We start from the raw sequence: 25,685 nt of genomic DNA, 5'->3' as shown, positions 1-25,685 counted from the left end.
TAAGGATTTTTATTGGCACCAGAGTAGATCCTTCTTTCAAGGATACAAACCCTTCAGTTATAAAATGATCATATCCCTTTCTAACTTGGTCAGACTCTAACAAATCCTCATTTGTGTTTACCAAACCATGTAACTTTACAGGTGCTTCAGTATGTTGCACACAAGCATCTGGAACTGCTTCCTTCTCTTTCTTTTTCAATTTGAAACAGTTAGCTATTACATGGCCAAGCTTCTTACAATAGTTACAAATAAGACCAAACTGTCTTTCCTTCACAGGTTTTCCTTCATCCTTACCTCTCTCATTAACCTCTGATTTAATTTCTGATTTACTATGAGACTCCATATTATTTTTCCTCTTAAAAATTCTACCCTGAGGAAATTTATTCTTATGGATTAAAACATACTCATCAGCTAATCTAGCACAGTCCTGCAATTTATCAGTATCCCTCTCATTTAAGTAGGTCCTTAGTTCAACAGGAATGCTTCTTTTAAATTCCTCCATTAAAATCAGCTCTCTCAATGTATCATAGTCCCCATTTACATTTTTAGAAGAAACCGATCTCTCAAAACACATAGCTTTATCATAGGCAAATTTCACATAAGTCTTTTCCACAGACTTTTTCAAACTCCTGAATCTTTCCCTATAAGCTTCTGGGACTAATTCGTACGCTTTGAGAATATGTGTTTTCACAATATCATAATCTAATGCTTGCGCAGCAGTTAAAGCTGTGTAAACTTGCTGTGCTTTACTTTAATTACACTCTGTAACAACACTGACCATTTATCTTTCGGCCAGTCTGATATCCGAGCAATAGTTTCAAAATGTTGAAAATATCTTTCCACTTCTGTTTCACTAAATGGAGGGACCAATTTAATTTCTTGGCTAGCAACAAACGGTTTTTTAGAATCAGAAGACTGATTCCCAGACCTTAAATTCGCCATTGCATATTCAAACTCTCTCTCTTTCTGTTCAGTTTCCAATTTATAAAGCTCCAATTCTGCTTTACTTTGATCCAACTTCATTTGTTCAATTTGCAACTGTATCTCCAGATTACTTATTGGAAACGATTCTAAAATCGATTCATTAAAATCACCCGAAGCCACAAAGTGTGATGCGATTTTTCTCTGTATTACAGCCTTTGATGTAGTCTTCAAAATACCTTTAAGTTGCAATCTATTAGCAATCTCAGATACTTCAGTTTTTTTCGCCCTCGCTAACAAATCCGCGGCTGGCGAATCCAGAAACTCATCAATATTCATCGTTGCCGAATACCACTCACAAGCCAATCAAACAAAAGAATCGAGTATTCCCCGTTACCAAAACACCGATTAAAAATTCAACAAGCATTTAAACTCAAACGATCCAATCCCGGACGCAGCCCCCATATTTATGTTACGTATTCAAGCAACAGTAAATATATATGAGTTAGGCAAGGGTTTTTATAACAAATAACACGTTTATTAAACACTGAAACAACCCCCCCAAAAGTAAACAAACATTAGCTTAACCGGAATTCAGCTGCTGTGCGGCAGATTCACAGTTCTTAATAGCGTTACAGTTCAAACAGTTCTTAAAGCGGTATTGAAAAAAAACAGTTCTTTAAAGCGGTATGCCGAAAGTTCAAAAGCTCACAGTCCATTTAAAAGGAGAGACTTTTTAAGGCGTTTTAAATTCTCTTCCACGTCGTTGTCCTTCTATCCCCGGCGTCGAACTTTCCCACGAAGAATTTTATGAAATATAACGGCTTAAAGGCACTGACCTTCCTTCCACACTATTCTCAATCTCCCGCTATCCCAGCGGAGATTAACACGAGAACAGTCAACGAAATCCTTCCGAATGAGGATCACACAAGGTCGAACTTTCCACCGTCGAAAATCGATTCTCCTCGATCTTTATCTTCCAAATTCTTATCTTCACTCTCCACCAGCAAAGAAACCGCTGGCAATGACCTTTTAAACTTTAGGCATTAGATAAAACTTCATTTTTCAACTAAACTGCGTCATCATATTAAATCACGCAGTGACATGAAGTCATCTTGGCAAATCTAGCCACGAACTGCCCCACCTGACAGGGTGGGTCTTCCTTTTATACCCTGTAAAAAAAACCTGTCACATGACCTCTACTGGCGGGAAAATGACATCACTCCACCATCACAAGACCATTACCTCAAGTCCAGTATAACTTCAACACCAGTCACATGACAAGGGTACCACTGTCACGTGTCACGGGTACGTAACAGATTCGTCAGACAAGACTTTCCTTTCACAAATCCATGCTGACTTTGTCCGATGATTTCACCTCTTTCCAAATGTGCTGTTATCACATCTTTGATAACCGACTCCAGCATTTTCCCCACCACTGACATCAGAATAACCGGACTATAATTCCCCAGTTTCTCTCTCCCTCCTTTTTTAAAAAGTGGGGTTACATTAGCCACCCTCCAATCCTCAGGAACCAATTCAGAATCTAAGGAGTTTTGAAAAAATATCACTAATGCATCCACTATTTCTTGGGCTACTCTGGGATGCAGACTATCTGGCCCTGTGGATTTATCTGCCTTTATTCCCTTCAATTTACCTATACCTCAGTTCCTCCATCTCACGAGACCCTCGGTCCCTTACAATTTCCGGAGGATTATTTATGTCCTCCTTAGTGAAGACAGAACCAAAGCAGTTATTCAATTGGTCTGCCGTGTCTTTGTTCCCTATGATCAATTCACCTGTTTCTGACTGTAAAGGTCCTTACATTTGTCTTGACAAATCTTTTTCTATTCACATATCTGTAAAAGCTTTTACAGTCAGTTTTTAATGTTCCCTGCCAGCTTTCTCTCATAATCTTTTTTCCCTTTCCTAATTAAGCCCTTTGTCCTCCTCTGCTGGTCTCTGAATTTCTCCCAGTCCTCAGGTGTGCCACTTTTTTTTTGCTAATTTATATGTTTCTTCTTTGGACTTGATACTATCCCTAATTTCCCTTGTCAGCCACGGGTGCACTACCTTCCCTGGTTTATTCTTTTCCAAACTGGGATGAACAATTGTTGTAGTTCATCCATGTGATCTTTAAGTGCTTGCCATTGCATATCCACCGTCAACCCTTTAAGTATCATTTGCCAGTCTATCTTAGCTAATTCACATCTTATACCTTCAAAGTTACCCTTCTTTAAGTTCAGAACCTTTGTTTCTGAATTAACTATGTCACTCTCCATCTTAATGAAGAATTCCACCATATTATGGTCACTCTTACCCAAGGGGCCTCGCACGACAAGATTGCTAACTAACCCTTCCTCATTGCTCAATACCCAATGTAGAATGGCCTGCTCTCTGGTTGGTCCCTCAGCATTCCTATGCAATGGCAAGCATTTAAAGATTGCATGGATGAACTACAACAAGTGTTCACCCCAGTTTGGCAAAAGAATAAACCAGGGAAGGTATTGCACCCGTGTCTGACAAGGGAAATTAGGGATAGTATCAAGTCCAAAGAAGAAACATATAAATTAGCCAGAAAAAGTGGCGCACCTGAGGACTGGAGGAAATTCAGTGTCTAGCAGAGGAGGACAATGGGATTAATTAGGAAAGGGAAAAAAGATTATGAGAGAAAGCTGGCAGGGAACATAAAAACTGACTGTAAAAGCTTTTATAGATAAGTGAAAAGAAAAAAATTGGTTGACAAATATAGGTCACTTACAGTTAGAAACAGGTGAATTGATCATAGGGAACAAGGACATGGCAGACCAATTGAATAACGACTTTAGTTCTGTCTTCACTAAGGAGGACATAAATAATCTTCTGGAAATAGTAGAGGACCGAGGGTCTAGTGAGATGGAGGAACTGAGGGTAATACATGTTAGTAGGGAAGTGGTGTTAGGTAAATTGAAGGGATGAAAAGCAGATAAATTCCCAGGGCCAGATGGTCTGCATCCCAGAGTAGCCCAAGAAATAGTGGATGCATTAGTGATAATTTTTCAAAACTCCTTAGATTCTGGATTAGTTCCTGAGGATTGGAGGGTGGCTAATGTAACCTCACTTTTTTAAAAAAGGAGGGAGTGTGAAACCGGGGAATTATAGACTGGTTAGCTTGACATCGGTGGTGGGGAAAATGCTAGAGTTGGTTGTGAAAGATGTGATAACAGCACATTTGGAAAGAGGTGAAATAATCGGACAACATCAGCATGGATTTGTGAAAGGAAAATTATGTCTGGCGAATCTTACAGAATTTTTTGAGGATGTAACTAGTAGAATGGATAGGGGAGAACAAGTGGATGTGGTATATTTGGATTTACAAAAGGCTTTTGACAAGGTCCCACACAGGAGATTAGTGTGTAAACTTAAAGCACACGGTATTGGGGGTATGGTATTGATGTGGATAGAGAATTGGTTGGCAAACAGGAAGCAAAGAGTGGGAGTAAACAGGACCTTTTCAGATTGGCAGGCAGTCACCAATGGGGTACCGCAAGGCTCAGTGCTGGGAACCCAGTTGTTTACAATATATATTAATGATTTAGACGAGGGAATTAAATGCAGCGTCTTCCAGTTTTTGGATGACACGAAGCTGGGCGGCAGTGTTAGCTGTGAGGATGCTAAGAGGATGCAGGGTGACTTGGATATGTTAGGTGAGTAGGCAAATTCATGGCAGATGCAATTATCTGGGAGTACAGTTAGACGAGAAGCTAGACTGGACTGCCAACACAGATGCCTTGTGCAGGAAGGCACAGAGTCGACTGTACTTCCTTAGAAGGTTGGCGTCATTCAATATCTGTAGTGAGATGCTGAAGATGTTCTATAGGTCAGTTGTGGAGAGCGCCCTCTTCTTTGTGGTGGCGTGTTGGGGAGGAAGCATTAAGAAGAGGGACGCCTCACGTCTTAATAAGCTGGTAAGGAAGGCGGGCTCTGTCGTGGGCAAAGTACTGGAGAGTTTAACATCGGTAGCTGAGCGAAGGGCGCTGAGTAGGCTACGGTCAATTATGGAAAACCCTGAACATCCTCTACCTAGCACCATCCAGACTCAGAGAAGCAGTTTCAGCGACAGGTTGCTATCGATGCAATGCTCCTCAGACAGGATGAAGAGGTCAATCCTCCCCAATGCCATTAGGCTTTACAATTCAACCGCCAGGAGTAAGATATGTTAAAGTGCCGGGGTTGATTGTATTTAATGTATTTAAGTAAACTACTTAAGAACTTTTTAAAAGCTTTTATTAATGCTTTTTGAGAAAGTGATTTAGATGCATATCATATTTTTACTGAGTTAAGTATTGTATGTAATTAGTTTTGCTACAACAAGTGTATGGGACATTGGAAAAAATGTTGAATTTCCCCATGGGGATGAATAAAGTATCTATCTATCTATCTATCTATCCATCTAATGTGGATAAATGTAAGGTTAATCACTTTGGTTGCAAGAACAGGAAAACAGATTATTATCTGAATGGCCGATTAGGAAAAGGGGAGGTGCAACGAGACCTGGGTGTCATTGTACACCAGTCATTGAAAGTGGGCATGCAGGTACAGCAGGCAGTGAAAAAAGCAAATGGTATGTTGGCATTCGTAGCAAGAGGATTTGAGTACAGGAGCAGGGAGGTTCTACTGCTGTTGTACAAGGCCCTGGTGAGGCCACAGCTGGCATACTGTTTGCAGTTTTGGTTCCCTAATCTGAGGAAAGACATTCTTGCCATAGAGGGAGTACAAAGAAGGTTCACCAGATTGATTCCTGGGATGGCAGGACTTTCATATGAAGGAAGACTGGATCGACTAGGCTTATACTCGTTGGAATTTAGAAGACTGAGGGGGGATCTTATTGAAACGTATAAAATTCTAAAGGGATTGGACAGGCTAGATGCAGGAAGATTGTTTCCGATGTTGGGGGAGTCCAGAACGAGGGGTCACAGTTTAAGGATAAAGGCGAAGCCTTTTAGGACCAAGATGAGGAAAAACTTCTTCACACACAGAGTGGTGAACCTGTGGAATTCTCTGCCACAGGAAACAGTTGAGGCCGGTTCATTGGCTATATTTAAGAGGGAGTTAGATATGGCCCTCGTGGCTAAAGGGATCGGGGGTATGGAGAGAAAGCCGGTACAGGGTTCTGAGTTGGATGATCAGCCATGATCATACTGAATGGCGGTGCAGGCTTGAATGGCCTAATGGCCTACTACTGCACCTATTTTCTATGTTTCTATGTGTGGAAAATTAAAATCTCCTACAATCACAACCTTGTGCTTTCTACAAATATCTGCTATCTCCTTACAAATTTGCTCCTCCAATTCTCGTTCCCAATTAGGTGGTTTATAATACACCCCTATAAGTGTTACTATACCTTTCCCATTCCTCAATTCCACCCAAATAGACTCCCTAAATGAGCCCTGTAACCTATCCTGTCAAAGCACCGCTGTAATATTTTCTCGGACAAGCATTGCAATACCTCCCCTTCTTGCCCTTTTGATTCTATCACACCAGAAGCAATGAAATCCAGGAATATTTAGTTGCCAATCACACGCCTCCTGCAACCATGTTTCACTAATAGATACAACATCATATTTCCAGTTATCAATCCATACTCTAAGCTCATCCACCTTTCTACAATGCTCCTAGCATTAAAACAGATGCATTCAAGAAACTTTCCACCTCTTCCTCTCTGTTTATCCCTAACGGTGCAAACAACTTCATTATCTCTTTTTTTCCCCTTCTCCCCTACATCTTCGGTCTGAGCGCTCCTACATCACGGAGGAAGTTCAAATCATCTCTGTGTTAAAAGTTTAGCCATCACGGTGACTGATGACAGCTGCAGGTTCATGAGGGACTGTTACTGTCAGATTCTGCAGTTCTTGCGGCTGCTCATCACACCCAGGACTGAACCCTGGTCAGTGAGCCTTGGAGGAGTCCGTTCTGCTGATGTTAGCCTTAAACTAGACTGGTGTTTAATATTGTGGATCTGTGAAAGATAAATCAGTTCTGTATCAAATCCCGTGTCTCAGGTACTTACTGTCTCTACCACACTCACAATGTACACTAGAAAGGCCACTCAGCCCATCTGATTCCTGCCCATGTTTCTGTTCCATATCCGTATATCAAAATCTCTCCCTGCCATTCCCCTCTCTCTCTCCCTGAGATGACAGGTTGCAACTAGTCACCACTCCGTGGGATAGGAGATTTCCCGTGAATTTCAAGGAAACATATAAATGTACAACACATTACAGATGCTTTGTCCCACATTGCTGTGCCGACCATGTATCTTACTCTAGAAGCTGCTTAGAATTACCCTGCCGCATAGCCATCCATTTTCCTAAGCTCCATGTACCTATCTAAGAGTCTCTTAAATGACACTATTGTATCAGCCTCTACCACCGTCGCTAGCAGTGCATTCCACACACACACCATTCTTTGCTTAGAAAACTTAGCTCTGACATCTCCTCTGTACCTACTTCCAAGCAGCTTAAACCTATTCCCCCTCGTGTTAGCCATTTCTGCCCTGGGAAAAAGCCTCTGGCTATCCACACGACCAATGCCTCTCATCATCTTATACACCTGTATGATTTTCTCCAGGGTGAATAAGACGATGAGCTGACTGTGGTTTTGACGTTCTCTCTCTCTCTCTCTCTCTTTGTGTCTGACGTCACAGCCCTGCCTCACTCAGGCACTTAAAGCGACACTCACAGTAAGCAAACCTGCGGTCTCGTAACACAATGCACCTCTGAAGTCTGACAGCAGACTAGCGAGCGAATCTTCGATGGTTCAGAGTCAGAAACCGAAGATTTGCCAGCCTGAGTCAGGGCTTTGGGGCTCCAGAGAGAGAGATGGGGTCTAGAGTTTACAAGGAGGAGGAGGAGGAATCAGACCAGTAGGATGTGGCTACAAAAGAAAGATCAGAAACGTTTGTAAACTGGTTGACCGGAAAAAAAAGGTGGTTAATTTCAGGCAGCAATTGTGGAGAGGAATAAATAGACAATGTTTAGACAGAGCCCCTTCAGCATGCCTAGCCTGTGTACTCCGCTGTTTAGTTGCTCTCTGAATTGCAGAGTTCCTCCAGCTTTTGTGTGTGTGCGTCTCTGTATTTCCAGCAACTGCAGAACCTCCTGTGTTTTATATCTGCATTTTACTTTGGCATTAGATGCACGTTGATATTGAGTATATTGTTTATGGGAGCCACTTTCTGCGTTAAAGCAGCTGCAGATTTTTCTATACACGGAAAAAAAAATGAGGTATGGACATTGAACCGGTGCTTGCAGAAATGTTTAATGGCACCGTGATTACCCATAGGGCCATGCGTTAAGAATTTCGCCGGCGCTGAAGCACCAATGAAATGCGCAGGCGTCAGGCTGAGGACGTCCCCGAGTATGGGGTGCAGGTAAGAGCAATTCTCCGTGTTTTTATATTATACAGCAACTTCGGGACAATTCCTGTGAAATCCGGTCACCGTGGCCGACAATCCCGGGACAGTCCTGCTCTCTTCCCTCTCTCTCAGTCCCACGATCCGTACACGGGCCCCGGGGAGCTTCCGGCTGCTGAGGGAATGGGAACCGATAGATCTCTCAGACAGAGCTGAGATCCGGCCATAATAAAGGCAAGGATTAGGAACTCAGAGAAAGGGAACAAAATCTTTTGCATCAGCAGTAGAAAAAATTACCTTTGTTCTACCTCCAATCACAAACAAGAGGAAATCTGCAGATGCTGGAAATCCAAGCGACACACACAAAATGCCGGAGGAACTCAGCATTAGTACTCTTTTCCATAGATGCTGCCTGGCCTGCTGAGTTCCTCCAGCATTTTGTGTCTGTGTTGTTCGTTCTACCTCATCCTGTTCTGAACTTTTCTACAGGTGAGAACATGTTTTGACCCATTCTCTCTGGGTACATGATAATATCAAACACCTTTGTCCTGGGCAACAAGTATCTTTCAGATCACAAATGTGCCAGACTCCAGTGAGACAGACTACTGCCTTGGCATTGCCATCACCGAGTTCATCACCGTCCGTCATCTGGAGAGGGTTCAGGGGAAATATTTATGTACAACACAGAAACTGCTGTTACCTGTCTGTATTGTGGTGATCCAAATTCATGGCAGATGCAATTTAATGTGGATAAATATGAGGTTATCCATTTTGGTTGCAAGAACAGGAAAACAGATTATTATCTGAACAGTGGCCGATTAGGAAAAGGGGAGGTGACCTGGGTGTCATTGTACACCAGTCATTGAAGAGAGGCATGCAGGTACAGCAGGCGGTGAAAAAGGTGAATGGTATGCTGGCATTCATAGCAAAAGGATTTGAGTACAGGAGCAGGGAGGTTCTACTGCAGTTGTACAAGGCCTTGGTGAGACTGCACCTAGAGTATTGTGTGAAGTTTTGGTCCCCTAATCTAAGGAAAGACATTCTTGCCATAGAGGGAGTACAAAGAAGGTTCACCAGATTGATTCCTGGGATGGCAGGATTTCATATGAAGGAAGACTGGATCGACTAGGCTTATACTCACTAGAATTTAGAAGATTGATGGGGGATCTTATTGAAACGTATAAAATTCTAAAGGGATTGGACAGGACAGATGCAGGAAGATTGTTTCCGATGTTGGGGGAGTCCAGAACGAGGGGTCACAGTTTTTGGATAAAGGGGAAGACTTTTAGGACCGAGATGAGGAAAAACTTCTTCACACAGAGAGTGGTGAATCTGTGGAATTCTCTGCCACAGGAAACAGTTGAGGCCGGTTCATTGGCTATATTTAAGAGGGAGTTAGATATGGCCCTTGTGGCTAAAGGGATTGGGGGTATGGAGAGAAAGCAGGTACAAGGTTCTGAGTTGGATGATCAGCCATGATCATACTGAATGGCGTTGCAGGCTCGAAGGGCCGAATGGCCTACTCCTGCACCTATTTTCAATGTTTCTATGTGTGGAAAATTAGAATCTCCCACAATCACAACCTTGTGCTTACTACAAATATCTGCTATCTCCTTACATATTTGCTCCTCCAATTCTCGCTCCCAATTAGGTGGTTTATAATACACCCCTATAAGTGTTACTATACCTTTCCCATTCCTCAATTCCACCCAAATAGGCTCCCTAAATGAGCCCTGTAATCTATCCTGTCAAAGCACTGCTGTAATATTTTCTCAGACAAGCATTGCAATACCTCCCCCTCTTGCCCTTCTGATTCTATCACACCAGAAGCAACGAAATCCAGGAATATTTAGTTGCCATTCACACCCCTCCTGCAACCATGTTTCACTAATAGATACAACATCATTTTTCAGTTATCAATCCATACTCTAAGCTCATCCACCTTTCTTACAATGCTCCTAGCATTAAAATAGATGCATTCAAGAAACTTTCCACCTCTTCCTCTCTGTTTATCCCTAAACAACTTTATTATCTCTTTTTTTCCCTTCTCCCCTACATCTTCAGTCTGAGCGCTCCTACATCAGGGAGGAAGTTCAAATCAGCTCCGTGTTAAAAGTTTAGCCATCACGGTGACTGAAGGCAGCTGCAGGTTCATGAGGGACTGTTACTGTCAAATTCTGCAGTTCTTGCGGCTGCTCATCACACCCACGACTGAACCCTGGTCACTGAGCCTTGGAGGAGTCTGTTCTGCTGATGTTAGCCTGAAACTAGACTGGTGTTTAATATTGTGGATCTGTGAAAGATAAATCAGTTCTGTATCAAATCCCATGTCGCAGGTACTTACTGTCTCTACCACACTCACAATGTACACTAGAGAGGCCACTCGGCCCATCTGGTCCCTGCCCATGTTTCTGTTCTATATCAGTTTATCAAAATCTCTCCCTGCCATTCCCCTCTCACTCTCCCTGAGATGACAGGTTGCAACTAGATAGATAGATACTTTATTCATCCCCATGGGGAAATTCAACCTTTTTTTCAATGTCCCATACACTTGTTGTAGCAAAAACTAATTACATTCAATACTTAACTCAGTAAGAATATGATATGCATCTAAATCACTAACTCAAAAAGCATTAATAATAGCTTAAAAAAAGTTCTTAAGTCCTGGCAGTTGAATTGTAAAGCCTAATGGCATTGGGGAGTATTGACCTCTTCATCCTGTCTGAGGAGCATTGCATCGATAGTAACCTGTCGCTGAAACTGCTTCTCTGTCTCTGGATGGTGCTAGGTAGAGGATGTTCAGGGTTTTCCATAATTGACCGTAACCTACTCAGCGCCCTTCGCTCAGCCACCGATGTTAAACTCTCCAGTACTTTGCCCACGACAGAGCCCGCCTTCCTTACCAGCTTATTAAGACGTGAGGCGTCCCTCTTCTTAATGCTTCCTCCCCAACACGCCACCACAAAGAAGAGGGCGCTTTCCACAACTGACCTATAGAACATCTTCAGCATCTCACTGCAGACATTGAATGACGCCAACCTTCTAAGGAAGTACAGTCGACTCTGTGCATTCCTGCACAAGGCATCTGTGTTGGCAGTCCAGTCTAGCTTCTCATCTAACTGTACTCCCAGATACTTGTAGGTCTTAACCTGCTCCACACATTCTCCATTAATGATCACTGGCTCCATATGAGGCCTAGGTCTCCTAAAGTCCACCACCATCTCCTTGGTCTTGGTGATATTGAGACGCAGGTAGTTTGAGTTGCACCATATCACAAAGTCCTGTATCAGTTTCCTATACTCCTCCTCCTGTCCATTCCTTACACACCCCACTATGGCCGTGTCATCAGCGAACTTCTGCACATGGCAGGACTCCGAGTTATATTGGAAGTCTGATGTGTACAGGGTGAACAGGACCGGAGAGAGTACGGTTCCCTGCGGCGGTCCTGTGCTGCTGACCACCGTGTCAGACCTACAGTCTCCCAACCGCACATACTGAGGTCTATCTGTCAAGTAGTCACCACTCCGTGGGATAGGATATAAATGCACAACACATTACAGATGCTTTGTCCCACATTGCTGTGCCGACCATGTAACTTACTCTAGAAGCTGCTTAGAATTACCCTGCCACATAGCCACCCATTTTCCTAAGCTCCATGTACCTATCTGAGAGTCTCTTAAAAGACTCTATTGCATCCGCCTCTACCACTGTCACTGGTGGTGACACACACCACTCTTTGCTTAAAAAACTTAGCTCTGACATCTCCTCTGTCCCTACTTCCAAGAAGCTTAAACTGATTCCCCCTCGTGTTAGCCATTTCAGCCCTGAGGAATAAGCCTCTGGCTATCCACACGACCAATGCCTCTCATCATCTTATACACCTGCATGATTTTTTCCAGGGTGAATAAGACGATGAGCTCACTGTGGTTTTGACTTTCTCTCTCTCTCTCCTTGTGAGGCTGATGTCACAGTCCCGCCTCACTCAGGCATTTAAAGCGACACTCACAGTAAACGAACCTGCGGTCTCGTAACACAATGCACCTCTAAAGTCTGACAGCAGACTAGCGAGTGAATCTTCAATGGTGCAGAGTCAGAAACCGAAGATTTGCCAGCCTGAGTCAGGGCTTTGGGTCTCCAGAGAGAGAGAAGGGGTCTAGAGTTTACAAGGAGGAGGAGGAGGAATCAGACCAGTAGGATGTGGCTACAAAAGAAAGATCAGAAACGTTTGTAAACTGGTTGACCGGAAAAAAAGGTGGTTAATTTCAGGCAGCAATTGTGGAGAGGAATAAATAGAATACGTTTAGGCCGAGCCCCTTCAGCATGCCTAGCCTGTGTACTCCGCTGTTTAGTTGCTCTCTGAATTGCAGAGTTCCTCCAGCATTTTGTGTGTGTGCGTCTCTGTATTTCCAGCAACTGCAGAATCTCCTGTGTTTTATATCTGCATTTTACTTTGGCATTAGATACACGTTGATATTGAGTATATTGTTTATGGGAGCCGCTTTCTGCGTTAAAGCAGCTGCAGATTTTTCTATACACAGGGAAAAAAAATGAGGTATGGACATTGAACCGGTGCTTGCAGAAATGTTTAATGGCACCGTGATTACCCATAGGGCCATGCGTTAAGAATTTCGCCGGCGCTGAAGCACCAATGAAACGCGCAGGCGTCAGGCTGAGGACGTCCCCGAGTATCGGGTGCAGGTAAGAGCAATTATCCGTGTTTTTATATTATACAGCAACTTCGGGACAATTCCTGTGAAATCCGGTCACCGTGGCCGACAATCCCGGGACAGTCCTGCTCTCTTCCCTCTCTCTCAGTCCCACGATCCGTACACGGGCCTCGGGGAGCTTCCGGCTGCTGAGGGAATGGGAACCGATGGATCTCTCAGACAGAGCTGAGATCCGGCCATAATAAAGGCAAGGATTAGGAACTCAGAGAAAGGGAACAAAATCTTTTGCATCAGCAGTAGAGAAAATTACCTTTGTTCTACCTCCGATCACAAACAAGAGGAAATCTGCAGATGCTGGAAATCCAAGCGACACACACAAAATGCCGGAGGAACTCAGCATTAGTACTCTTTTCCATAGATGCTGCCTGGCCTGCTGAGTTCCTCCAGCATTTTGTGTCTGTGTTGTTTGTTCTACCTTTTCCTGTTCTGAACTTTTCTACAGGTGAGAACATGTTTTGACCCATTCTCTCTGGGTACATGATAATATCAAACACCTTTGTCCTGGGCAACAAGTATCTTTCACATCACAAATGTGCCAGACTCCAGTGAGACAGACTACTGCCTTGGCATTGCCATCACCGAGTTCATCACCGTCCGTCATCTGGAGAGGGTTCAGGGGAAATATTTATGTACAACACAGAAACTGCTGTTACCTGTCTGTATTGTGGTGATGCAAAAGTTGCTGGAGAATTTGCAAATGGGAAGAAGTGGAGTGAAATTTGGAAATCTGACTTTTTAAAGCGTCATTTAGCAAGCAAGTCACATATGGACAGTGTGCAAAAGCTCTGGCGAGAAAATCCTTCATTACCCGCTATAGGCCTGCTGCGTAGGTTGTGTGAGAGTGCAGATGAATTCGATAGAACCCAGAGGAGATCAAAGTTTTTATTGACAGTGATTTGCTAGCTGTGAAAATGAATACCTCTCTATATAAAATTCACTGTGCACATGTTGTCACTGGGTAAAAAAAAAATACACAGTACATGATTTATGTGTACTTTAAGGAATTGGAACTGGAAATGGATGAATTCCGGATCATCCGGGAGTTGGAGGAGGTAATACATATGACATGAAGAGAGGTGAGTTCCACCCAAGGTGCAGGACACAGGAAACTGGGCGAGAATCAGGAAGGGGAATGAGGTTACATACCCATTGCAGAGCACTCTTGTGGCCATCCCACACAACAACAGGTGGAACACTTTAGAAAGTATTGGGGGGGATTACCTGGCAGAGGAAAGTCAAAGGAGTGATAGGGGATTCATTAGTTAGGGGAACAGAACAGGAAGGGGACTAATATCCTAGTGGTAATGCTGCGAGAGCAAGTGTGGTGGAGGGGGGTGCTGATGTGGTTAAAATGATTTGTAGGGGGAATGGGAGCCAGAATGACAGGACAGATAGTGGAGAGGGTGATTTGAATTGAATTGACTTTCTTACATACATCCCTCATGCACATGAGGAGTAGAAGTCTTTACGTTACATCTCCATCTAAATGTGCAATGTGTAATTTATAGTAATTTATAATAAATAGTTTGTGCATAGAACAGTCAGTATAACATAGATATGCAATTGTATTAGCATGAATTAATCAGTCTGATAGCCTGGTAGAAGATGATGTCCTGGAGCCTGTTGGTCCTTTTGCTGTGGTACCATTTCCTGGATGGTAGCAGCAGGAACAGTTTGTGGTTGTGGTGAATTGGGTCCCCAATATCTTTTGGGCCCTTTTTCCACACCTGTCTCTGTAAATGTCCTGAATAGTGGGAAGTTCACATCTACAGATGCACTGGGCTGTCCCGCACCAATTTCTGCAGGTTCCTGCAATTAAGGGAAGTACAGTTCCCATACCAGGCAGTGATGCAACCAGTCAGGATGCTTTCAATTGTGTCCCTGTAGAAAGTCCTCAGGATTTCGGGCCCCATTCCCAACTTCTTCAACTATCTGAGGTGAAAGAGGTGCTGCTGTCCTCTTTTCACAACACAGCCGGTATGTACAGACCATGTGAGATGCTTGGTGATGTTTATGCCGAGGATCTTAAAGCTGTTCATCCTCTCAGCCCCAGATCCTTTGATGTCAACAGGGGTTAGAGTGTCTCCATTCCTCCTGCAATCCACAATCAGCTCCTCTGTTTCTGTGACATTGAGGGGGAGTTTGTTTTCGTGACACAAGTCAGATGTTGTTCAGACCTCAGACAGAGTCAGCAATCAAATGGTTGAGCATGGTGCGATGAATGTGCTGAGCTGTGTATATCACAATGCAAGCAGCACCGTAGGAAAGCCCGATGAGCTCAGGACAGGGAATTATGATATTGTAGCCATTATAGGGGCTTGTTTACACCCAACAGTCTGTGGGATTTAGAGATATTTGTAGAGAGATTGCAGACCATGCCAAGAACCAAAGGTTGTTGCAGTAAGTGATTTTAACTTTCCATATATTGACTGGGACTCCCATACTGTAAAAGGATTAGATCGGGTAAAGTTTGTCAAATGTGACCTTAATCAGTATGTAGAATTCCCGATGTAGAAGCTGTTAGGAAATGATCCAGGGTGGTGACAGAATGCCATGAGATTCAAAGTAAATATGGAAAAACAGAGGTCTGGACCACGGGTTGAGATACTAAATTGCAGAAGGGTCAATTTTGAAGGTATCAGAAAGGATCTGACAAGTGTGGTTTGGGACAGGTTGTTTCCTGGCAAAGGAGTACCTGTAAGTGGGAGGCCTTCAGATGTGAATTTTTGAGGATGCGGAGTTTGTATGTGGCTGCCAAAATGAAAGTTGAAAGGTAACCGGTCCAGGGAACCTTGCTTTTGAAGAGAAATTGAAGCCTCGTATATTTTGTTCCTCTAAATGCCTCAGACTGTTGGGTGCTACCGAGACCCACTAATGACTACAAATCATGATTCCACGCACTGAGCTCATCTGAATTTTTTTTTTGTCTTCTTTTGGTTTCTCAAAGCTTCCGAATAGTTTTTGTTCTTTTGTTTGCCCTCTCTTTGACATTCATGTTGGCTTTGGCTTCTCATTTTAGCCACAGTTGTGTCCTCCTGTCTTTCTAATGCTTCCACTTCTGTGGAATCACTCAGGCCCCGAATTGCTCCAGAAACTCCAGCCACTGCTGCTCAATTGTCACTCCTACCCTTTCCCTTCCAAACAAGTTTGGCCAGCTTCTCTGCCATAGAAACATGGAGAAGTTCAGTAAAGAAACAGGTTATTTGTCCCATCTAGTCAATGCCAAAAAAGCATTTAAACTTGCAGTGCGATCTGGACCAGCTGGCAAAATGGTTTGAGAAATGGAAAAAGGAATTTAATGCAGACAAGTGTGAGTTGTTGCACTTTGGTCTGACTTACCAAGGGAGGTCTTTCACAGTGACTGGTCGGGCACGGAGGAGTGTTGTAGAAGAAAGGGACCTCTTGTAGAAGAAAGTCCTTAATTCACTGAAAGTGGTATCACAGTTAGATAGAGATGAGTTAGGAAGATTTTAGCCCAATGGCCTTCATGAACAAAAGTACTGACAATAGATGGATGTTATGTTGACTTATAGAAGATATTGGTGAGGCCTAATTTGGAGTACTAAGTGCAGTTTTGGTCACCAACCTACAGGAAAGATGTAAGGACTTAGAAAGAGTTCAGAGAAAATTCACAAGGATGTTGCCAGGTCTGGAGTACTTGGGTTATAAGGAAAGATTGAACAGGTCAGGACTTTATTCCTTGGACTGTAGGAGATTGAGGGGAGATTTGATTGTGATAGAGGGGCATAGATAGTGTAAATGCAAGCTGGCTTTTACCACTGAGATGGGGTGGGAGTACAACCAGAGGCCATGGGTTAAGGGTGAAAGGTGAAATGTTAAGGGGAACATGAGGGGAAACTTCTTCACACAAACGGTCATCCGGGTGTGGAATGAGCAGCCAGCACAAGTGGTGCATGCAAGCTCGATTTCAACATTTCAGAGCTTCATGTAGGTACCTGCATGGTAGGGGTATGGGAGTGGGCAGATTAAATAGTTCAGCACAGACTAGATGGCCCAAAGGGCATGTTTCTGTGTTGTAATTTTCTACAAGAATGTGAAATACTATACTATAAAAATTCACTCTGTCTTTTTAACAGCTGTGCGGACCAACCATTCACCTCAACAGGAATTTTTATATGGCATTAAATCTGTGGCACTTTATTAATACATAAAAGAAAATTCCAGATGCACGTCAAGAAAGGCTAATTGCGTGAGACAGTTTCAGTTACTGTGGGGCCAGGCACCCATGCAGCTCAGCAGGAACAGGGAATAATAACAATGGAGAGAGTCCAACGCAGCCAAGGTACAAATTGCAGATGGCAGAAATGCCCCATTCTTATAGAGACAGGAAGAGCATCGGGGAATTGATGGTCATTCCAGATACCAGCAATCTGCCCAGACAGGAGATGATTTCTCTGCGCAACTTGGATAGAACCTCACTGTAACAGTGTGATACCAGATCAAACCTTGGCAACTCAAGTAATCTCATCTGAAATGTTTTCCTAAACCCATTGATGGATTTTGTAAATCTTTTTACAGGTTCAAAACAAGAAGGAATTTGTCTCCAGGAAGTTCAAACACGGCACACCAGTTTTGTTGTCTCTGTCCAGATATTTAAGAAGTGGAGCAAGGGATTCAATCGACCATCCTTCCTGCTCAGACTGTGGGGAGGGATTCACTCGGTCATTTGACCAACTGGCAACCCGTCATTTTACACAGGAGAAAGGCTGTTCACCTGCTCAAACAGTGGGAATGGATTCACTCGGTTATCACAATTGAAGGTACATCAGCAAGTTCACACTGGGCAAGGCCATTCACCTGTTCTGTGTGTGAGAAAGGATTCAGTCATTCTTCCCACCTGTGGACACACCAGTCAGTTCACTCTGGGCAAAGGCTGGTGATCTGCTGAATATCTGGGAAAGGATTCACTCAGTCACCTGACCTAATGGCACACCAGTGGGTTCACACTGGGGAGAGGCCGTTCACCTGATCAGAATGGGGGAAAGGATTCACTGACTCTTCCACCTTACAGAGTCATCAGCGAGTTCACACTGGGGAGAAGCCGTTCACTTGCTCAGAATGTGGGAAGAGATTCACTCAGTCATCCAGCCTATGGAGACATCAGCGAGTTCACACTGGGGAGAAGCCGTTCACCTGCTCAGAATGTGGGAAGAGATTCACTCAGTCATCCCACCTACGGAGACATCAGCGAGTTCACACTGGGGAGAAATCGTTCACCGGCTCAGAATGTGGGAAGAAATTCACTGAGTCATCCACCTTACTGGTACATCAGCGAGTTCACACTGGGGAGAAGCCATTCACCTGCTCAGAATGTGGGAAGGGATTCACTCAGTCATCCAGCCTACGGAGACATCAGCGAGTTCACACTGGGGAGAAGCCGTTCGCCTGCTCAGAATGTGGGAAAGGATTCACTCAGTCATCCCACCTGCATATTCATCAGCGAGTTCACACTGGGGAGAAGCCATTCACCTGCTCAGAATGTGGGAAGAGATTCACTCATTCATCCAATCTACATAGTCATCAGCGAGTTCACACTGGGGAGAAGCCGTTCACCTGCTCAGAATGTGGGAAAGGATTCACTGAGTCATCCACCTTACTGGTACACCAGCGAGTTCACAATGGGGAGAAGCCGTTCACCTGCTCAGAATGTGGGAAAGGATTCATTCAGTCATCCCACCTGCATGTTCATCAGCGAGTTCACACTGGGGAGAGGCCATTCACCTGCTCAGAGTGTGGGAAGGGATTCATTCGGTCATCCCAACTACTGGCACATCAGCAAGTTCACACAGGGGAGTGGCCTTTCACCTGCTCAGAATGTGGGAATGGATTCACTGACTCTTCCACCTTACAGAGTCATCAGCGAGTTCACACTGGGGAGAAGCCGTTCACCTGCTCAGAATGTGGGAAGGGATTCACTCAGTCATCCAGCCTACAGAGACATCAGCGAGTTCACACTGGGGAGAAGCCGTTCACCTGCTCAGAATGTGGGAAGAGATTCACTCAGTCATCCCACCTACGGAGACATCAGCGAGTTCACACTTGGGAGAAGCCGTTCACCGGCTCAGAATGTGGGAAGGGATTCAGTCAGTCATCCCACCTACTGGAACACCAGTCAGTTCACACTGGGGAGAAGCCGTTCACCTGCTCAGAATGTGGGAAAGGATTCACTGAGTCATCCACCTTACTGGTACACCAGCGAGTTCACACTGGGGAGAAGCCATTCACCTGCTCAGAATGTGGGAGGAGATTCACTCATTCATCCAATCTACATAGTCATCAGCGAGTTCACACTGGGGAGAAGCCGTTCACCTGCTCAGAATGTGGGAAGAGATTCACTCGGTCATCCCACCTACTGGCACACCAGTCAGTTCACACTGGGGAGAGGCTGTTCACCTGCTCAGACTGTGGAAAGGGATTCACTCAGTCATCCAACCTACAGAAACATCAGCGAGTTCACACTATTGAGAGGCCGTTCACCTGCTCAGAATGTGGCAAAGGATTCACTCAGTCATCCCAACTACTGGAACACATGTTAGTTCATATTGGGGAGTGGCCATTGTTATGAATCCCTAGGTTTCATTTGATATGGACTGTCATTTTAAGAGAGATTAAGAAGGTGAATCAGTCTGACTGGCTGCTTGTTTACATTGCTCGCAGCTTGTTTAGATTTAACTGAGGACACAGACACTCAGAGTCAGACGGAGACGGATGAAAAATGGAAGGATTGAAACCAGGGAACTAGTGGCCAAAGATCACTGTTTAGAACTTTCCTATGCCCACAAGGGTGAGTTAATTATCCATTCACCGTACATCGAATGTATGGTTGTCACCTCATTTAACCCATAGGAGTGGATCTGATTTGGGATACCCTGTCGAGACCACTTATGTGTTAACCCTTGCCTGGGTGTGATGTGGTCATTCATTTGAAGATGATACCCCTCATGACAAGTCACTTTCGGTGATAATTCGTATGTAGATTTGTAAAGATCACAGATAAAATCTACAGCAATTGTTCTCTCATTTTAACACTATGGAACCTGGAGAACAGACAGACAGACAGATGTACTTTATTGATCCTGAGGGAAATTGAGTTTCGTTACAGTCGTACCAACCAAGAATAGTGTAGAAATATAGCAATATAAAACCATCAATAATTAAATAATAATAAGTTAATCTTTGCAAGTGGAAATAAGTCCAGGACCAGCCTATTGGCTCAGGGTGTCTGACACTCCGAGGGAAGATTAGAAAAGTTTGATGGCCACAGGCAGGAATGACTTCCTGTGATGCTCAGTGTTAGATCTCGGTGGAATGAGTCTTTGGCTGAATGTACTCCTGTGCCTAACTAGTACATTATGGATTGGATGGGATTCATTGTCCAAGATGGCATGCAACTTGGACAGCATTATCTTTTCCGACACCACCGTCAGAGAGTTCCACCCCCACAACATCACTGGCCTTACGAATGAGTTTGTTGATTCTGTTGGTGTCTGCTACCCACAGCCTGCTGCCCCAGCACAGAACAGCAAACATGATAGCACTGGTCACCACAGCCTCGTAGAACATCCTCACCATCGTCTGGTAGATGTCAAAGGACCTCAGTCTCCTCAGGAAATAGAGACGGCTCTAACCCTTCTTGTAAACAGCCTGAGTGTTCTTTGAGCAGTCCAGTTTATTGTCAATTCGTCTCCCCAGGTATTTGTAATCTTCCACCATGTCCACACTGACCCCTTGGATGGAAACAGGGGTCACTGGTGCCTTAGCCCTCCTCAGGTCCACCACCAGCTCCTTAGTCTTTTTCACATTAAGCTGCAGATGATTCTGCTCGTACCATGTGACAAGATTTCCACCATAGCTCTGTACTCAGCCTCATCTCCCTTGCTGTTCGACATAACTGCCTTCTCTCGACATTTACCCTGAATTACAAATATCTCTCTCATCACCTATTTTGTGGATGAACTGAACTTTCATACTTTACCATCTGAAGACTCCAAGCCTTATTTTCCCCGAGCTCAATAGTTTGGGAGTTATATTTACACACATATATACACATAACACTGTTAATCTTTGTTTAACTTGTTTAAGGAAACCTAGTGAGCTTGAGCTCCAGTACAAGTGAGAAAAATTAAAGCTGGAGTCTGTGGAAAGGCAGAGGCAGTTTGAGGCTAGAGAGGCAGAAAAACAGACAGAAAATTGTCTCAAAGTGTAATAAAGGGGAAGGCTTAGCATGCCTATTCTGCTTTGACAGTTGCTGAAGCAGCTGATTATTTATTTATTTATGCTGACCCAATCATCGCCACTGGGCTATAAATGTGCAGGAGCAGTGTGTGGTTCAGTGCTTTGCTCAAGGACACACACGCTGCCTTGGCTGAGGCTCAAAATCATGACCTTCAGATCGCTAGTTCAACACTTTAACCAGCTGGCCACGCACCACACATTATGACCTAGAAAAGCAGGCTGTGATCAAAGCTTATGAGTTGGTCCCAGAAGCATACAGGCAAAAGTTTAGAAATTTGAAGAAATCTGTGAACCAGACTTAAATGGAATTTGCTTATGAGAAATTTGTGTGTATTGCCCACTGGTGCACATATAAAAATGTAAATGATGATTTTAACAGCTTGAAAGAGTTGGTTTTAATTGAAGAATTCAAAAAGTGCGTCCCTGATTACATAAAGACGTATTTAGATGGAAATGATGCTGCCACTATGCAGGAGTCTGCTAGATTAGCAGATCAGTTTGCTTTAACTCATAAGGTTATGTTTACCCTGAATAAGAGTTTCGAAAAGAGTAGCAGGGATAACCAGGGTAAACCAGAAATTAATGCTGGGATTTGTCACACTTGTCAAGTTTTGGCTAAACCTAATCAGGTCATCCCAGTGGTCCCACTCCAGCCTATACCTGCATTCGGTGAACCCTTTTCCAAAGTTATAGTGGATTGTGTTGGCCCATTGCCAAAGACTAAAGCTGGCCATCAGTATCTGCTAACTATTATGTGTACTGCATCCAGATTCCCAGAGGCAATGCCTCTTAGAAATATTAAAGCTAAAACTGTGGCGAAGGCTCTTACCGAGGTTTTTTTTACTTTATTCGATTTGCCTCAAGAAATCCAGTCTGATCAAGGAAGTAATTTTATATCTGGATTATTCCAGCAGGTAGTTTATGAACTGGGAGCAAAACAAATTACATCGTCTACATACCATCCGGAATCACAAGGGGCTTTAGAAAGATTTCACTCTAGCCCCAAAACAATGATTAAGACATACTGTGTTGAAAATGGAAACGACAAGGATGAAGGAATACATTTGCTTTTGTTCGCAGTAAGAGAGTCGGTTCAGGAATCATTGGGCTTTACTCCATTTGAACTCGTATTTGGTCGCAGAGTGAGGTGAGCTTTGACCTTGTAAAAGGAGCGGTGGATTGATGGCGATGTACATGTTAACTTGTTAGACTATGTTTTAAAGTTCAAAAATAAACTACACCAATTCTGTAGCCCAGCAAGACAAAACTTAAAGATTTCTCAAAACAAAATGAAGTGTTGGTTTGATAAGCAGGGTTGCGAAAGAAAATACCGGGTGGGGGATAAGGTGCTTGCCTTATGTTGACGAATTCACTTCAGGTGAAATTCAATAGACCGTATGAAATAGTCTCTCAATTTAATGATGTGAATTATGTTATTACAACACACGACCGAAGTAAACTAACACAGCTGGTACACATGAATATGATAAAGCCTTATTTTGACAATCAGGCACCATCTGTATGTGTTGTTGTCAAAATATATGAATCTGGCAACCCTGAGAATGAAACAATTGACTCGTCTGAGACTTTTCACAAGCCAAACATGGTCCCAGTTAGACTAATGAACTCCATTGTTCCAGAAAATATTGATCTGCAGCCAAAGCAACAACAACAGCTGAAGAAATTAATTCTGAAGTTTAAAGATTTATTTCCCGATGTTCCCAAGCAAACCACGGTCTCAGTACATGACGCAGATATTGGTCAAGCCAAACTGATTAAACAACACCCATATCGCATGAACGTAGAAAATGTAAATTGGCTGAGCAATTGTTGAAAGTGTTGAAACAAAATCAGTAGGTCTTAGAGGAACTGATTATGGGAAGGTAAATGCAGTAACAAAAACAGATGCCTATTCGATCGCTAGGATAGATGATTGCATCGATAAGGTTGGAATAGCTAATTCCTTACAAAGATTAATCTGTTGACGGGGTATTGGTGTGTTCCATTGACGGACAGAGGTAGAGAAATTTCTGCATTTGTGACACCATCTGGGTTGTATGAATACAATGTTTTGCCTTTTGGAAAGAAAAATGCTCCAGGAACATTCCAGAGAAAGATTGATTTTGAAATTCGAGGGTTAGAACACACAGATGTCTATATTGATGACTTAGTCACAGGGAGTGACACTTGGGAAGAGCATATCTCTGCAGTAGAAAAGTTGTTTGGCAGGCTTTCCAAGGCCAGCCTTACAGTTAACTTGGCTAAGAGTGAATTTGGCCATGCCACTGTGACCTGTCTTGGCTATGTTGTAGGTCAATGCAAGTTGGCTCCTGTTCGGGCAAAAGTTCAGGCAATTTCTCAAGTTCCTATTCTGACTGCTAAGAAGGCTCTTAGAAGGTTTCTGGGAATGGATGGATATTACCGTAAGTTCTGTAAGAAATTTGCTGCTGTCGCTCTTCCTCTGACTAATCTCCTGAAGAAGGGTGAAATGTTTGTTTGGACTGAACCTTGTCAGGAGGCATTTGATCGATTGAAAGTTATTATTTGAGATTAGGCCAATCAATGTAGTATTCTCAGCAAATTTAATTAGCAGATTGGAGCTGTGGGTGGCAACACGAGTCACGGGTGCACAGAAAGTAAATGACAGGGCAAAACAGACAAACCTATGGGTTGTGTGTCCTGAGGGTCAGTGAGACAGAGGAGATGGAGCCCACTGTTACCACCTGCCGGCGATCTGACAGGAAGTCCAGGATCCAGCTGCACAAAGCAGGGTGAAGGCCGAGGTCTCAGAGCTCCTTGTCGATACTTCATGCCTTTGTATGGCTACTGCTCTGCCCATGACTGCAAGGAACTGCAGAGAACTTTGGAGAGCAGAGAACATCAGAGAAACAAGCCTCCACTCCATGGACTCTCCCTACACTTCCCCTCCCTCGGAAAAGCAGGCCATGTACACAAAGAACCTCATAACCTGGACATTCTTGCTGCAAATCCGCTCCCACATTGGCAGAGAGATACAAAAGCCTTAAAGGTGTACCTGATGTACCACCAGGCTGAAGAATGACTTCCTGTCTGTGGTTATAAGCCAAATGAATGATAAAATGGACTCGGCCTCACAATGTAACTTGATGTGACCCTGCACCATATGTCTATCTGCACTGCACTTTCTCTGCAGCATAATGCTTTGTTACAGTTATTTTTCTGTTGTATATCAGCTCAATGTACTGTTGTAATGGATCGATCTTTGTGGATGGTACATCAGGCAAGATTTTCACTGTAGCTCAGTACGTGATGATAATAAACAAATTCCCCATTTTAACTGTGTGGAAATATTAAATAGACTGAGCTTCTGCTCCGGAACCACAGAAGGAAACTGAACTGTTGTCATTTCTGTGGAAAGCAAATATATGGAAAATGCTTCAATCTCACTTTACGATCTGCAGTAACTGGGATCAGGTGACCGGTGGTGGGTCTCCCATATCAATATCAGAATCAGGTTTAGTAGCACCGGAATATGCCATGAAATTCGTTGTCTCTGCGGTAGCAGTAGAACCTAATTCTTAACAAAAGATTTTAACAATTGTGATTTAAAATAAGTATATATAGTACAAAAATAGAAAAAATAAAAATGTAATAAAGTATTCTAATTGTGTAAAAGTAATAAACTATTTTAATTGTGTGGAACTATTTGTTCCGGATCCACTGCATTGTCTGAAGGGGACAAAGGTGAAGCTACACGTACACGTCGAGCAGTGACCCACAAATGCTGCAGATCTGCAGAAAAAAGTGAACAGGAAACGGGATCAGGTGACGGGTGGAGGGACTCCCTCCTGAACCGGTGACTCTGCTCCTCACCCCTCACACACTGCCCGACCCATCCGCCGCATTCCCCACATTATTCCATATTTACTCCAGATACATGTCTACTTTTCCACACCATATCTACACCGATCCCTTTCCCTCCACCCCCAGGTCACAGAGTCACGGGCTTGATTCCCATCCCCTTTTTTAGAGACTGGGATCCCTGATTCAAACGGTAAAGATGCTTTGCATTTCGATGTGTTCACCTCTCAGTCCTCGATTCTCTAAATGACATTTAGAGTTATCACATTTGATCTTTCTTCAGGTTATGACCCCACCTCTCCAGGGATCAGTCAGGTGAATCTTCATTGCACTCTCTATAACAAATACTCTCTAACCTCCTTGTTCATCCTCTATGGAATTAATTTCCATCTTCTGCAGCCCCGTGTTGCCCCAACCACTCACCTCCCACCCCTGTCACTATTTCCACCTTCCCACCTCCCCCCTCACCTGGATCCACCACTCACTCCCCAGCTCTTGCCCCATCCCCACCCCTCACCTCTTTTCTGACTATTTCCCGTCCACTCTCA

At 43.7% G+C, this 25,685-nt stretch overlaps 1 pseudogene; it reads left to right on the top strand.

Moving 5' to 3' along the window:
- Positions 1 to 17,953: 17,953 nt before the first annotated feature.
- Positions 17,954 to 19,627, top strand: LOC140722410 (uncharacterized; annotated as a pseudogene).
- The last annotated feature ends 6,058 nt before the right edge of the window (positions 19,628 to 25,685 follow it).

The sequence above is a fragment of the Hemitrygon akajei genome, unplaced genomic scaffold, assembly GCF_048418815.1.
Source record: "Hemitrygon akajei unplaced genomic scaffold, sHemAka1.3 Scf000077, whole genome shotgun sequence".
NCBI lineage: Eukaryota > Metazoa > Chordata > Chondrichthyes > Myliobatiformes > Dasyatidae > Hemitrygon > Hemitrygon akajei.
This window is presented reverse-complemented; position numbering and strand designations above follow the sequence as displayed.